Raw genomic sequence first — 14,412 nt, 5'->3', positions numbered from 1 at the left:
AAAAGACATGAACATTTCTAGCCTGCAGAGAGTCCAGATCGAGGGTGGTGAATGTTCTGGTATGTTCTGCCCTGGCAAGAACAGAGCTGCAGTTGTGAATGTGGTTCTGTGCATCATGGGTGAAAATTGACATTGACTCATTGCCAGGGTCTCAGGGAAGAGAAGTTAGTGTGATGATGTGTTTAACAACCTTGTCACCTGAGCAAAGTTGATTTTTTAATTCAGAGCAGAAAAGGCTCAGGCAAACAAAACTTCCTATCTTCACACATCTGAAGAGCTATTCACTCAGAAGGGTTGGAATTGGGGCTGGCAGGGTGAAATATTGTGCATTTTTCAGTGAATGAAACAAAGACACCCCTCCCCCCAAAAAATGGTCTAGAGAGAACATTTTGGAGTTTATTTCTAAGAATGAAGAGGGGTCCAGCAATCAGGTGGTCTGGCTTGCAAGGAAGTGAAACTGCCATTCTTGGAAATATTTAAGCAAAACTATCATCCAAGGGGATCATTAAGGTGAGCTAGACTGGACTCATTGGCTGGTTGGGTCCCTTTCTACCTTCACTAAAGTGTGTGTCTCCCTATAAGCTACACGGTTGGTTAAAAAAAAAAAAAAAAAAGATTCTTCCCATGAAGCAAGGCCATTCTTGATTACAGGGTTTCAAGTGGCATTGTTCCTGGCTAGAAACTCTGTATAAGCTCTTGAAACCCATTGAAAGAGTCTCTTGGATAATGATAAGTTACTTACAGAGAGTATTTTATTAGGGATGATTTCAGACGGCAACTTAAATCAGCTTAAGGGAAAAAGGGAATTTTTTAAGATTTTAGCAAACATAATTTGTGTATCTCTGGAGAATTTAGGTGGAACTGGTCTCAGACACAAGAAGTCAGAGCTTCTCTCTCTAAGTTACAAGACTCTTGCTTTCTCCATTCACAACCCAGGGCTGCAAAGAGCTCTCTGCTGAACCCCTCCCAGCTGGTAAACCCGGGCGAGGGAGCCTTCCCTAGAGAGGATCTCCCATTGGCCCAGCCTGTGTGGGTCCTGTGGTCATGACCCGGACAAATCACTGCGGTCAAGAAAACTGGGGGCTATGTTTGGCCAAACCTGGGTTCCTTTCTCACTATTTTGGCCCAGGAGAGAAAGACCGAGTGATTAGCAGCCAACCAGAATCACATGAATCAGTAATGGAAGGGAGTTCCCAAGCAGATTGAACAGCAGCCATCGGGGGTGATGCTCCGTGGACAAGCTCTTTCACACACGTGATTTCAACTGATTCTCACCGGGGCCCTGTGAGGAACACAGAGCACACATTCTTATTTCTAGGAGGCCACCGGGCTTTACAGAGGTATTTGGTTGCACATTAGCCAAAACCCTTTGAATTTCTGAAACAACATGGCCATTTCAGGGCTGGATTCCTCTGAGTGTCCTTTACTGTCAACTGACACGATTCTTTCCCTGATACTCTACCAGCTCCAGATGTTGCAGCCCATGTCCCGACAGCAGGAAGCTTCCTTCTGAGTCTTCAGATAGCAGCTCGCGGGAGAAGAGCCCAACATCATACAAAAAGTCAGTCACGGGACTTCCTGAGGGACCTGCCTTCGGAAACACAGGCTCCCACCTTTCTTTCCCTGTATTTCCTGACTCTTTCTGTATCAGGAAAAATCAGAGACACCATTAGGAAAAGTATTCTGCTGTTCCAAGCAGAACTGCAACTGGCAACAGGTGGTATACTCATTCGCACACTCATCTCATTTTTTCCTTCATTTACCTGTGCATTCATTCATCCACTCACAGAATTGTATTGAATACCTGGGCTCTGAGTAGTGACTGGGCAAAGCAGTTTTAGTAAAGAGATTCCCAAAATGGAATCGTTTAAGAAAAGTACAATTTTATGCCTCTCATGTGTTCGGTGTGGTAGGGAAATTTGCTAGCGATGTGGGTGTCCTCGGGGACACATCTGCTTTCCAGACCTCGGGAAGGGGAATGAACAGAGGAGCAAGTTCTTCCATCACTAAGAATCTGAAGTGCAACTTCACCTCCCTTCTGCTCTTATCCATTGAACAAAAGCCTCACTGGGCCACGCCTGGATGCAAAGGAACCTGGGAAATGCAGCTCTAGTAAGGCAGCTAGGTACTCAGTCTAAGTTTATCGCAAGGAGGAAGGTGAGGATGGTCGTTGGGTCAACAGCAGAGTCAGCCCCCGTAACACAGTAACTGAAGCAAGATGGAAATTGTTAAGGGTCCTGTTCTCAGGTTGCTTGTAAATTAACGGGACAGAAATGCCTTGCTCTGTAGCAACAGTACCAGGTAATATGGCAGAAGGATTCAGGGGACTTTTAAAAGTTCAGAGGACAGGGAGGGATGCCTTGAACTGGAGGTGATCGGAAATGGTTCCTGAAGGAAGTGGCATTTGAGTTTGTTGGCCTGGGCTTAAAAGATGGCTACGCATCTGAAAATGGACAGGGGTGAGGGCAGCAAGCAGATCAAAGAGCAGTGACCAAAAACCAAAGGGCATGTTTCAGAGGTAAAGGAGGGATTCCTCAAATACCCGTCATGACACCCATTTATTATGTACATAGGTACATCCATTTATTTCTGTTCCCATCTGCTTTAGCATTTCCAGTTGCCAAGTCTTTATATTCTTCTAAGTCTTGGAAGATCTTGGAGTCATCTCCCGGTCCCTTAGAGCAAGAGAGATACACAGTCTAAGAGGACAGGCCAGGCTGTGAGTCAGAGCCCAGACACCTTGGGTTTAATAACTTAACAGCTTTGCAGCCTATACAGCATGCTGACCTATAGAATTTGTTTCTCATCTGACTTCAATCCAGAGGGACTGGCTAAAGTAAGATATCAGACATGAAAATGGTTTGAAGAATCAGAAGTGCTACAACATGGAAAACGTTTATGGCAACATGAAAATCTTATCCTTTCGGACTCCATTGATTCAGAATTTGGACAAGTTTTCATAAAGGATCTAGGCTGAAAATCATTTTTATGCTCTATATAACTAGGAATTGCAAAGCAAATTAACAGGGCAACCAGAATTGCTGGGAGATGTGTACAACCGAGGGAGGACAACCGCTTTCAATGTTGATGGTAGCACTATTGAAGGAGTACTGGACTTCAATTAATTCTGAACAATGCTCTTTTCATTCAAGTAGGTCTGGAGGGATTTTTACAAGGCAATAAAACTTCGTTAGCTATTTGTTTGAGCTTCTGAATATTCCAAAGAGTAAGAAAAATCACTAAGCAAATTAGTTTGGGGCCGCATACAGAATTTAAGTGTTTTTTTTTTAAAAAAAAAAAAAAAAAAACAAAAAAAAACCACCAGACAAACATTGGCCAGGATGTTCAAGAGGAGACTCTGGCACCAGTTTGCAGGTTGAACTAGTCTGAATAGTGAAAACTCTTTCATTTCCTGTGCCCTAAAATCCACATGAAAGCTCAATCAACCAGATAGAGACAGCGCATTCTGGTTAAGTGAGGGTGTGCTTCATTTCCCACCTTTTCCCCACCCCTACCAAAGTGCCTTTGAGCAGGTGCTAAACTCAATCTGAAACTTGGTGACATTTACAGCCTCTTTGGATCTTCTATAGAACCACAATGGAGAGCCCCTAGCACTGATTCAGAATTCCTTCTGTGGTAGACCATATGCTAAGTGCCTGATTTTACCGATGAAGAAACTGAGGTTCAGAGGGGTTTAGAAACTGGTTCACAGTCACACTAAAAGTGATTGGTGGAGACAAGACTTGGCCTCGGTGTTGCAGTACAAAGTTCATGGTTTATAAGCATTCTTTACTGAACCCTATTCTGTGCCAGGCACTTTGTTAAATATTGGGGATATAGAAAAAACACGAGCCCGCCCCCCCCACCGCCCCTCATCGGAAATGATTTGTTAAAATAAACAAATATTTAAAAACCAGCCTGTGAGATGAGCAGTCATTATAGATGTGGCCGTCACTAACTGGGATTCACTGCAGTGCCCTGAGGGTGCATTGAATATTACACTGCAGTAAGAAAGCAGAGTCAAAAAAAAAAAAAAAGTCTTCTTAAAAAACCTTTTTGATGTAAACTCATGCCTTCCCAGATGACGTGGCAGTCATCTTGCAGAGAGAGTCCCTAGCCCAGGGGGAGGGGCCCTGGAGCAGTCATCTTGCAGAGAGAGTCCCTAGCCCAGGGGGAGGGGCCCTGGAGTGAGGTCACTAGCCTCCCTCTGCAGTCTGGGGCTTGCGGGACTGTTGGCTCCAGCTGCATGCATTTCGAGAAGAGAGTCTGATTGATTGGAAGATTCGGAGACTGTTCTCTCACCTCAGATACCCTCTCCCTTCCCCAGCAGAGTCTCCCGTCTGTTGGTGGTCCACCGTTTTCTGGCTGAAAAGTCAAGTATTCTGTCTATTCTGGGAGCCTCCACCCACCTAGCCACTGTCTTCTCCTAGATTCTGTGATTTTGATGGAAGAGAGGCCGATGCAAGAAACATAGAAACTGCTGGCCCCAGAGGTAGGGACACAGAGAGCTGGTGTTACAGTTCCTTCGGAGGAAGGACCGTCCCTTGGTAGAGGGCTTTGGTCTCCTTTCGTGCCCACTTCCCCATCTGCATTCACTTTAGCCCCTGAGAATGGAGATGTGGCCATTGACGGCATTAGGTGCCTTGTCCTGCCCCGTTAGAGACTGATCCCAGACTCCTAGGAGGAAGGACCTTGCAAGTCATCTAGTCCAAGTCCCTACAGGTCTTAGGTTCCCTCTGCCACAGTCTCTACGTTCTGTGACAAGCAGCCCTGAGGCAGTCCCACTGCCAGTCTGTGTGTGGCCCGCACTGGCTGCTGGTGAACTCCCCTGCTGAGCTTGGATGGACTGCCTGGCACTTCACTCATTGTTCCCATTCCATCCTCCCAGGCCAAGGCAGGCAACTTTGATACCTTTTAACTGTTCATCCTTTGGATAATAGATGATTTCCTTTTCGAGAACTAAATACCATTGCGCACTTTGGGGGCATGCCTGTAATCCCAGGGGCCCAGGGAGCTGAGGCAGGAGGATCACAAGTTCAAAGCCAGCCTCAGCAACTGAGCAAAGCCCTAGGTAACTTAGCAAGATTCTGTGTCTCGACCCCCGCTCCCCCCCAGAAAAAGGCTGGGGATGTAGCTCAGTGGTAAAGCGCTCCTGGGTTCCATCCCTGGTACCAAAAACAAACAAACAAACAAAAAAAGCAAAAAACAAAAAAACTATCCCAGTTCTTACAAACATTCCTTGAGTGACTTATTTAGTGATTTTTAGCCCACAGATCATTCATTTTCCCTGAAATGTGGTCCCACTGGCCTGTGTTTGTTTGAAAGTGTAGACCTGGGAGAGAAAGCAGCTCTCTAAAGTGGGCTGAGAAGTTCCCCGGCAAGGCTGGTGAGGCCTACTCCCATCCAGATTCCCAATTAACATTGTTCCTCGAGTCTTTTATTCCAAGCCGGGGCGTAAGGCCTCCAGTGAAACAGCTGATGCACACATTGTCATTAGCAATACTTCTGCTTTTAGGGATTGCATATTATTAAATACAAATCACCCAAACACACACACACATGCACACACACACACATATCTATTTGCTTGACAGAGCAAGCAAGGATGCCCCCAGAGGAACTGGCTGCTGGACAAGAGGGAAGGGGGCTGCATCCTTTGTAGGGTTTGTGTTTTTGCTGCAGGAGGCAGAGCAGGTGGAAGGGGAGCAGGGCTCAATTCTAGACCTTGATTTCTGGGGTGGGATCAGGGGCTGCAGGGAGGGGTGCAGTGTGCTGTCATGAGGTGAGGGCACCTCTGCCATCGGGGGTCCTCAGTAATAGAAGAGTTTCGCAAACAGGTCTGGGGGTGCCTCTGGTAAGAAAGAGGTCGTCATGCATTTCACAGCCACTACATGACCTTGGGAGAAGCAAGGCCCCTTGTTGACACTGGTTCCCCCCACCCCCAGCCTGATTCCCGGGATTTCTTTTTCCTTTTTCAGCTCAAGCTGATTTTCACTCTGGCTGTTGATTCCTTCAGTGTCACTGTGGATTCCAGGGGCTTCCTGGGGTGGGGGTGGAGGATGCGCATCTCCTCACCTTTGGCCGTGTGTTGATAGGGAGGCTGCAGGAATGGCCCATGTCCGTCACACAGCACATCCTGGCACCCACTCTCCTCTCACTCCTACGGCTGCGTCCATCTCTTTCAGACAGCCACTTGGTTTGTGGCCACCATCTCCAAGTCCCTCCCAAACCTTGTCTGAGCTCGATAACCCTTCATTCCAACTTCTGGACAGATGCCCTGACAGGTCCAAGAGACCCCTTGGATCCAGCATGCCCACACATAGCTCTCTTGTCTCCACAACCCAGCCCTCGATCAAAGTCCCCTGCCTGATAGGCACCAGCCAGGACACTGGCCACTGGTCACCAGCCATCATCTGGTCACTGCAGCCGGGGGACCAGGCATCATCTTCAATCAACCTCACCCATACGCCCAGCCCAACCATAGATAATCATTTCCTCCCAAATGGCTGTCTTTTCTTTCCTTTCTGTTTTCGGAATGCCTTTCTATTACGCTCCCCCCCCTCTCTTGGAGTCCTTTGATCTTTTGCTTAAGTTAATGTAAAAGCCCTGAGTCCATGCCCCGCCTCTAGTCTCTTTGAAAAAGGCAATCTGATTTTCTCCCTCCCTGAGTGACCTCCTTTAACAGCCGGCTGCCCTCCATCTTCTCCTACCTTTGTGTAAGCGTTTTTTTTTCAGGGTCTGGGATGTCAGAAGTGGTAAGGACAAGGATACTGTTACCTCTTAGGTCTCACACGCCACTGGGCAGAGACTCTGCTGGTGAATTTACACAAGTCATGGTGACAGCTCTATAAAATAGGTACTATCGTCACCTCCATTTCACAGATGAGGGAACTAGGAATTAGAGCTAGATGTGGTTGGTGGTGCCAGCCTGGAGCCCCAGCTACTCTGGAGGTTGAGGTCGGGGGGATAACTTGAGCCCAGGAATTTAAGGGTAGCTAGGTCAACATAGAGAGATCCGTCTCAAAAAACAATAACTACCAGGAAAAAAAAAAAAAAAAACAAGGAAATTGGGACTTGATGCAGTTCAAGACTTACCCAAAGTCACACAGCTGATAACTGACAGAGCTAGGGTATGAATCCAGGACTCCATACAGATTCGCCGTGCATCCTCCCACGTGTAAAAGAAATTCCAATGATGCTGCAAAACCCATTTTGCTGTATCCCCTTGTCATTGACCCCCTTCCCTGACCACTTTTTTTGAGCAATTAGTTACCTCCCTCCTTTTGTCCTGCATCTCGTGCATCCTTGTATTCTGTCAACCATCTCTCTGCTGTCCTGGGCACGTGGGTGGTACGCAGCCACTCATCATGGCCCTCCCTCTGGAGCCATGCATGGCTGCTTCCTGCCAGCCCGGATATGGCTGACTGGACACGGAAAGGCCAGCTAACCCCCAAGGGCTAGTCCACAGGCTTGCGAGGCAGCTGTGATGCGTATGTCTCTCTGTCTCAATCGAGGACTCCTGGAAGGACCAGGGAAGTGCTTACTTGGATCTCCTTCACCAGCACTGCTGCAGGAAATTTGGTGGACTGACGGCCTCTAGCTACTGCCTGATGGACCCACCATGGTTTTGAATCTTCCTGTCTGCCCCCAGCCCACGACACTGGGGCGAACCAAAGCTGGCCCATGCTGGCCCCACTCAAGCTCGCTAACAGACTTCTTGGGAGGCACTCGCGGCCTTCTGAGGTTCCATACTGCACCCTTTCTTCCCTCTCTCCCCTGGTGTTACACTTGCACTGTAGCCTGAAGGTTCTCCCCACCCGTTCCTGATCCTTCCTCCTTTGTCTTTCATAAGCACCTCCCCCAGTATATTTCTGGCCCATCAAATCCTATTTTGATGTTTACTTCTTGGAGAAGTTAAAAGAACTAAGGCCAGAATCCATCTTTTTGTACTTCTTAGTACCTGGACTGACATAAAGCAAGTGCCCGGAAAATGTTTGAGGAAGGAAGGAAGGAAGGAAGGAAGGAAGGAAGGAAGGAAGGAAGGAAGGAAGGAAGGAAGGAAGGAAGGAAGGAAGGGATTTCCTGATTCCAGGAATTGAACGCAGGAGCACTTGACCACTGAGCAACATCCCCAGGCCATTTTATTTTTTCAATTTTTGAGACAGGATCTCACTAAGTTGCTTAGGGCCTCTCTAAGTTGCTGAGGCTGACTTTGGACCATTTTTATTTCTTCCCCAATCTATATCACCTCCAGATCCCTCTCCCTGGCACACAACCTCACTCGAGGATGACTTCCTTTCCTCCCCACAGGCAAGGTAACAGCAGGTTTTGCTTTAATCATCAGAAGAAGATACAATGCCTGTTTTTTAAAATCAGGTAATGGATTATGGTGATCATAATGATGTGGGATGTCATCTTTCTAATTGCTTGATGAGTTTTTTTTTTTTTTAAGGAGAAATTCAAAATGGAAGGTTATTTGGGGCGATTGAGTAGTGGAAAGGTATTTGGAAGTGTTTTTAGAAAATGGGAACTTCACTGGAGTGAGTGCCTCTGCTGTCCCCACCCCAGCATGACTCCTTTTAGAGTTCTGTGTGCGACACTTATGTATCTACTTGCTTTCCTCCAGGGGATCCAAGAACCCTCATCCATCTACTTCCCTTGCCATTAATCCTTCATTCACCCACTTCCTGTGGGTGACGTCAGGGCTGCCCCAGCACTCAGGGTGCCCCAGCACCATAAAGGGTTGGCAGCCTCTTGAGCTTTTGGGTGAGGCACAGTCCTGGGTGGATTCTCCTTTCTTACCGCAGTCCCTGGAAAATTTCCTTCTCCCTAGACTAGAGCGTGAGGCCAACCCCAAACACTTCCTATGTGATCAGATCCATTCTGCCTTTCCTGGCAAATGTCCTTGAAAAAAGACTATTCGTGTCATGTTCTTGGCATGGGAATCCAGGAAAGGGTTGTAATAAGCATCATTCCGAAGCCTTAAATACAGTCTTTGGTTCTGCAAATACCATAATGACAGACTTGTATTCTCAATGCTAGGAATTTTTGCAGGCACTGGAGCTTAGAAATGACCTGGACATGTAAGCAGGCTTTATTCTTATTTGTGTCTGGGATCCAAGAAGAAAATGGGGGCAGCGAGAGGGAAGGGCCAGTTCCTACAGCACTGTCATGGACGCAGGGAGTGGTATCTCCTCACGGCAGCTTTGTGCTGAGAAAGGGAGGAGAGTACACCTGTGGGGTCTCGGGGCACTATGTGAGTGCAGCAATAGATGATATTTTAGGCAATTAGTGGCCCTAAGCAGAGGCAGTGGCAAGGCCCAAGTAGACGGATTTGGAGGCTCCAGCCCACACTGAATTGGGGTGATGAATGCTGATTGTTGCTGCTGAAATCGGACACTTGGGTTCAAAGGATGTCAAGAGGTTCCCTCGCTGGGACCACAAAACAGCCAGCATTAAGCTTCCTTGAATATACCACCCCACCCCACTCTCCCCGTCTTTGTTCTTTGTGGGTCACGAAGGTGGCCCCCATCTAGTCATTCCTGAGGCCGAAGGGTAGACTTGTTTTCATGAAATCTCTTCCAACATTTGTTTCAAATCCCCACATGCCGTTATTTCACAGAACATAGATGTGCTTAAGGAATTTAAGTGAAGCTCTAATTTTTAAAAAACCTCATATTTTTGTTAGAAAACAAGAAAAGTCTAGTTAACAGACTTCCATTGAGATTCCTTTTAGTAACCTAGCGTGTTAAGCAAATTTCTCTATATCTAGTTCCTTAAGATCTGGATGAAAGGACATTTTTCTAAGGAGTCCACGTCAAAACTCTGAATTCTTTGTGAGCTGCTTCCTCCTTCAGGTTTTTTGCGGACAGGGACACCGTGTGGCCTGTGAGCCTGGCTGTCTGAGGTGGGGGTACTGTCAGGACTCTAGTGCTGGCACAGATACTGGCTTGGGTGAGGCCAGTTCCCAGGATGTCACTGTCATGGTTGGGATATCCAGTTTCCAGAGCACCTCCTTTTCTCACACGTAGCAAGGCTGGGCCTAGATTCCGTGAGATGGCCACACCCTTCCCCAGAATTGTGGCCAGGGAGAGGCAGACTGAGGAATCCCTGCCCCCGTGCAGATTCTTCTGGAAAGGCCGCTTGGTAACTGTCTCTACAAGGTCATTCATTGTGTGGCCTGATGATTGCTTAGATGGGGATTAAAAACTTATTGCTAGAAATAGAGGGAAGACAAGGATCAGTTTGGTCAGTTAGCAAATGACACCTTGGTGTGGGTACCAGTCTACTCAGGCTGCCGTGACAAAATGCAGTTCCTCCCTCCGTATGCAGGGGGTCTTGATTCCAGAACTCCCCTCAGATACTCAAATCCTCGGAGACCCAGGTCCCTTATATAAAACAGCATCGTATTGGCATATCCACGTATAATTTAAATCTTCTCTAAACTACTTACAATCCTGAATATAAATGCTATGTAAATAATTGTTATACTCTCTTGTTTCAGGAATCACAACAACAAAAACATGTCTGTATATATTCAGTGCAGATGATTTTTTTTCCCCCAAATATTTTTGATCCACAATTGGTTGAATCCACCCTTGTGGAACCTATAGATGTGAAACAGAAAGGACCAAACTCTTGGTGGTTTAAACAGGCACTTATTCCTCACAGTTCCGAAGCCTGGTACGTCCAAGATCAAGGTGCAGGCTGACCGAGCTCCTGGTGCCTTGGCTCTGTGTCCCCCTGTGGCAGAGAGCGGAAGCGGCTCTCTGGTGTCTCTTTTTATGAGGACACCTGTCCTCTTGGATCAGGGTCCACCCTTAGGACCTCATTTATCTTTAATTACTGCCTCACGGGTCATGTCTCCAAATAGTCATACTGGGGTTCGAGTTCTACATGTGGATTTTGGAGGGACACAATTCAATCCTTAGCAGTGGTCAAAGAACAGATACCCAGGGAAGGTAGCACCTTTTAAGGCTTTTGCTCCTAATCATAGCCTCAGGCCTCCTCCTCTGGCCTGCTCACCCCTGGGTTCCCTTCCTCCAGCTTAGAACCTGGCTTTGCTCCTGCCATACCACCCAGGGATAGTGGTCCTTAAGGAGTGGGGAGGACACAGGCTACCAGAGCTCTCTGGATGACAATCTGTCTGGTGAGCTCACCAGGGCCTAAATGTGCCTGCTTGTCTCAGGTCCTCCCTCTTGGCCATTGGTCGTGCCCTAGGATGAGGAGAGGTTTGGGGAGGAGCAAGCAGCAGCAGACGCATCTCATCTGTTACTTAGCAGAGGCGAGAACCCACCTGGGACAGAACCCAGCTGCCTCACAGAGCCTGCGCTTGGGCAGACTGCCTCACACACCTCCCAGGTTAAACCATGCAGGAGCCTGGGGGTGGGGGTGGCATGCCTGGCCTCCGAGGTGGAAAATGTGCGTCATAAGTAAAAGCCAGGTTCATCTGCTAAATACAAACAGGAGTGAATGAAACACACAGAATTCGCCCGACATGGCAAATAGCTATTTTTAGCTGCAGAGACGTCTGTGACTCCCCTTTGTTCCTCCTTTTTTCATCTTGGAAAGTACTAAGATCTCTTTTCCACTCCCCCTTTCCTTTGGTCTGCCCCCCCACACCCCCCCAGCCCCCACACTCGGCTGTGGCTGTTGCCTTTGTCTTACAGCCGGTGGCGACGCCCTTTGTGAGCTCAGGGGACATTCTTCCATTGTCAGAGGATCCAGCCACTCAGGCAGCCCCCACTCAAGATTTTATTCTTCCAGCGCTGAGTCACCGCCACCATCTTGTCGCAGTGCTTCCTGTAGGGAGACAAGGGAAGGAGGAAACAGGAAAGGAAGGGGGACCAGAGAGCTCCTGTGGCCCCTCCTGGGCCTGCAGGATGGGAGGCTGAGGCAGGAAAATCACAAGTTCAAGGTTAGCCTGGACGAATGTGTGAGATCCTGTCTCAAAATTGTACAAACAAATAAACAGGGAAAAAAAAAAACGTTGAAGGAGATGGACAGTACTATTGCTCTGAGCAAGGCCGAGAATCGTGGCAATATGAGGGTGGGAGGGTCGTAGGGGCTGCAGGGTCCCTTCGGTAAAGGACCTGGAGTGGCATCCTTAACACAGGTCCAACAGATCTGGCTTTGAAGTCCCAACTCACTGCTCCTGGCATCCTGGGAGTTAACCAAACTCTCTGGGCCTTTGTTTTCCCATCTGTATAACACGGATCCCAATCTCTTTCACAGGATTATTGTGCAATATAAAGGACACCATCCATGTGAAACACCTGGAACAGTGCCTGGCATAAGAGAGCTCTTTCCCTCTCACCCCTTCCTTCCCTCCTTCCTCCTCCTCCTAACAGGACGCCCAGCATCCCCCCCCCCACACAAGCATCCTGTAAGCCTCAGAAAGGCCCAGCACGGCGCCCCGCCATCTCACAAAGGCAGGCTGTCATGCACGCGGAGGGACTATTTCTCACTTGGAAACAAGAACAAATGGGAGAAGATCTGAGGACAAATGATTACGTGTCCCTCTACTGAGGGGACCCAAGCACATTCATTTGTTTCCCTCAGCTCTGTTTGCAATGATTTATTAGTTAATTCTCACATCTCAGACTCGTGGCAAGATTTTAAATCCTCATTTAAAGGCAGCTCTTATCATGATTCAGCTCCATAATCATTATTCAATATTTATTATGTTCAGGGCCTCTTTCCAGACATCATATATTTACTTCAGTCTGGAAAGCTGAAGGCCAAAAGGGGCTGCTGCTGCTGCTGCTGGAGCTGTCCAGAAAGTCCCAAAGGGCCCAGATGGCTGGGGGAGCAATACTTTGTGCGTGCAATCCCAGTGTTATAGGTTGTGCAAGGGCTTGAAGACATTTGAGCCAAAGGACTTTCAGGTTCATGAAAAGAAATGCTGTTTTGTTTCCAACCAGTAATAAACTCACAGAACTCATTAGCCAAGAGGGAGGAAAATGTGACCATAGAAGGCATGCATAAAAAGTTTCAGGTACTTACATGGTTGGCTAGCTTCAATGTGGGGTGCACCATGACCCTCTGAGAGTGCCACCAGGAAGGTCATCCAGCATTTTTGCATAGCCAGAGGAAAGAACAGTCCCCTCAGGTCATGGGTTCTGGCCCATGCAGCAACTTACGTCCACGAGTTTGTCCTTGGAGAGTTCTTAGATTTGTGATTTTCCAGTGCAGTCCAGTGCAATGAAGGGTAGTGATGGCAAGGCACATTCCTGGAGAAAAGGGCTTTCTAGAAGGGGGGTTTGTTGTCCCAGGTACAGATTTTCATTTTTCCTGCCTAATTCTCCAAAGGTCTACACCCTTTTCAGAAACTGCTGCTATTTCACAAGAGCATGAAGCACTCTCATAAGAGTCGCTGGACCATTCCACCAACTGTAGTTGTTACCCTGAGTAGTTTTGTGCATTAGCAATTACATTCAGAAACAGAAACAGTGACAGTGGCTAGAAATGCGGCTGCTGAGCTATGTGTCTTTAAGGAGAAAAAGAAAAGAAAAAGATCTGTGTACCCAACAACTGAAAATTCAGTCATTTAGGAGAAAACATTTTTGAGCACCAACCCTGAGCCATTGGCTTAGGATACAAGAAAGAAGAAGACACATAGCTGCCTTTTGAGAGTTTATCCACTGTGAATAACAGACCAACAGCTCCAATAGGGTTTGTCCCACTGGGGAGGACAGAGGGTCTGTTTCCAACAGCAGAAGTTGCCATTAGAAGAACCCCCCAAGAGTTCTTGGATGGAGATGAAAAGGGGAGGAGAGGGTCTCAGTCACCCTGAGAACGGGGACCATGAAGAGAACTAGGATTCACTATTGGGGGGAGCTCAGACTGCCCGAGAGGGAGGAGCAGAAGATGAGTCTGGAAAGAAGAGAAGACAAGGAAGCCACTGAGGGTGGTGGTCTAGGCTCAAGAGCCAGGCACTGGCTCTGGAAGAAAGCTGGGAAGAAGCATGATCAGATGCCAGCTTTAGGGAGATGTCATCAGTGGACTAGGTGGACTAGCTGAGAGTGAGCCTAGAGACAGGCAGATGACTAAAGTGACTCTGGAAATATCTGAGAGAGAAATCCAGGACTGAAATAAAGCACGGAGGTGTACCGTGTGTGGACAGATTTGAATTCTTTGAAAGGTAGGACCTGGAGGCCTTGGTTGTCCATGGCATGTGAGGGGTCGAGGAAAGAGGGAGAGGTTAGGCATGGCTTCTCCAGATGGATGAAGGTACCATACGCTGAATGGCAATGAATGCTACAAGAAGCACAGGAGAGAGAAAATATAGGTGTTTTGATATGTTCCACTTGCTCTTTAAATGAGACAGCCAAACAGAATCTCCCATCCAGATCCAAGTTCAAGAGAATAGTGTGATCTGGAGATCCCAGGTCCCGGGGACATCGGCAGATG

General features: G+C 47.7%; 1 long non-coding RNA gene across 1 annotated transcript; it reads right to left on the bottom strand.

Annotated features, from left to right (window-relative positions):
* Nucleotides 1-382: 382 nt before the first annotated feature.
* On the bottom strand, nucleotides 383-7,971 carry LOC110599077 (uncharacterized). The gene is made up of 2 exons (XR_013428077.1): nucleotides 7,096-7,971; nucleotides 383-1,642 (listed from the first exon to the last, which is right to left on the bottom strand). It is a non-coding gene; the product is annotated as an uncharacterized LOC110599077 (long non-coding RNA).
* Nucleotides 7,972-14,412: the final 6,441 nt, after the last annotated feature.

The sequence above is a fragment of the Ictidomys tridecemlineatus genome, chromosome 11 (genome assembly GCF_052094955.1).
Source record: "Ictidomys tridecemlineatus isolate mIctTri1 chromosome 11, mIctTri1.hap1, whole genome shotgun sequence".
Classification (NCBI taxonomy): Eukaryota; Metazoa; Chordata; class Mammalia; order Rodentia; family Sciuridae; genus Ictidomys; species Ictidomys tridecemlineatus.
This window is presented reverse-complemented; position numbering and strand designations above follow the sequence as displayed.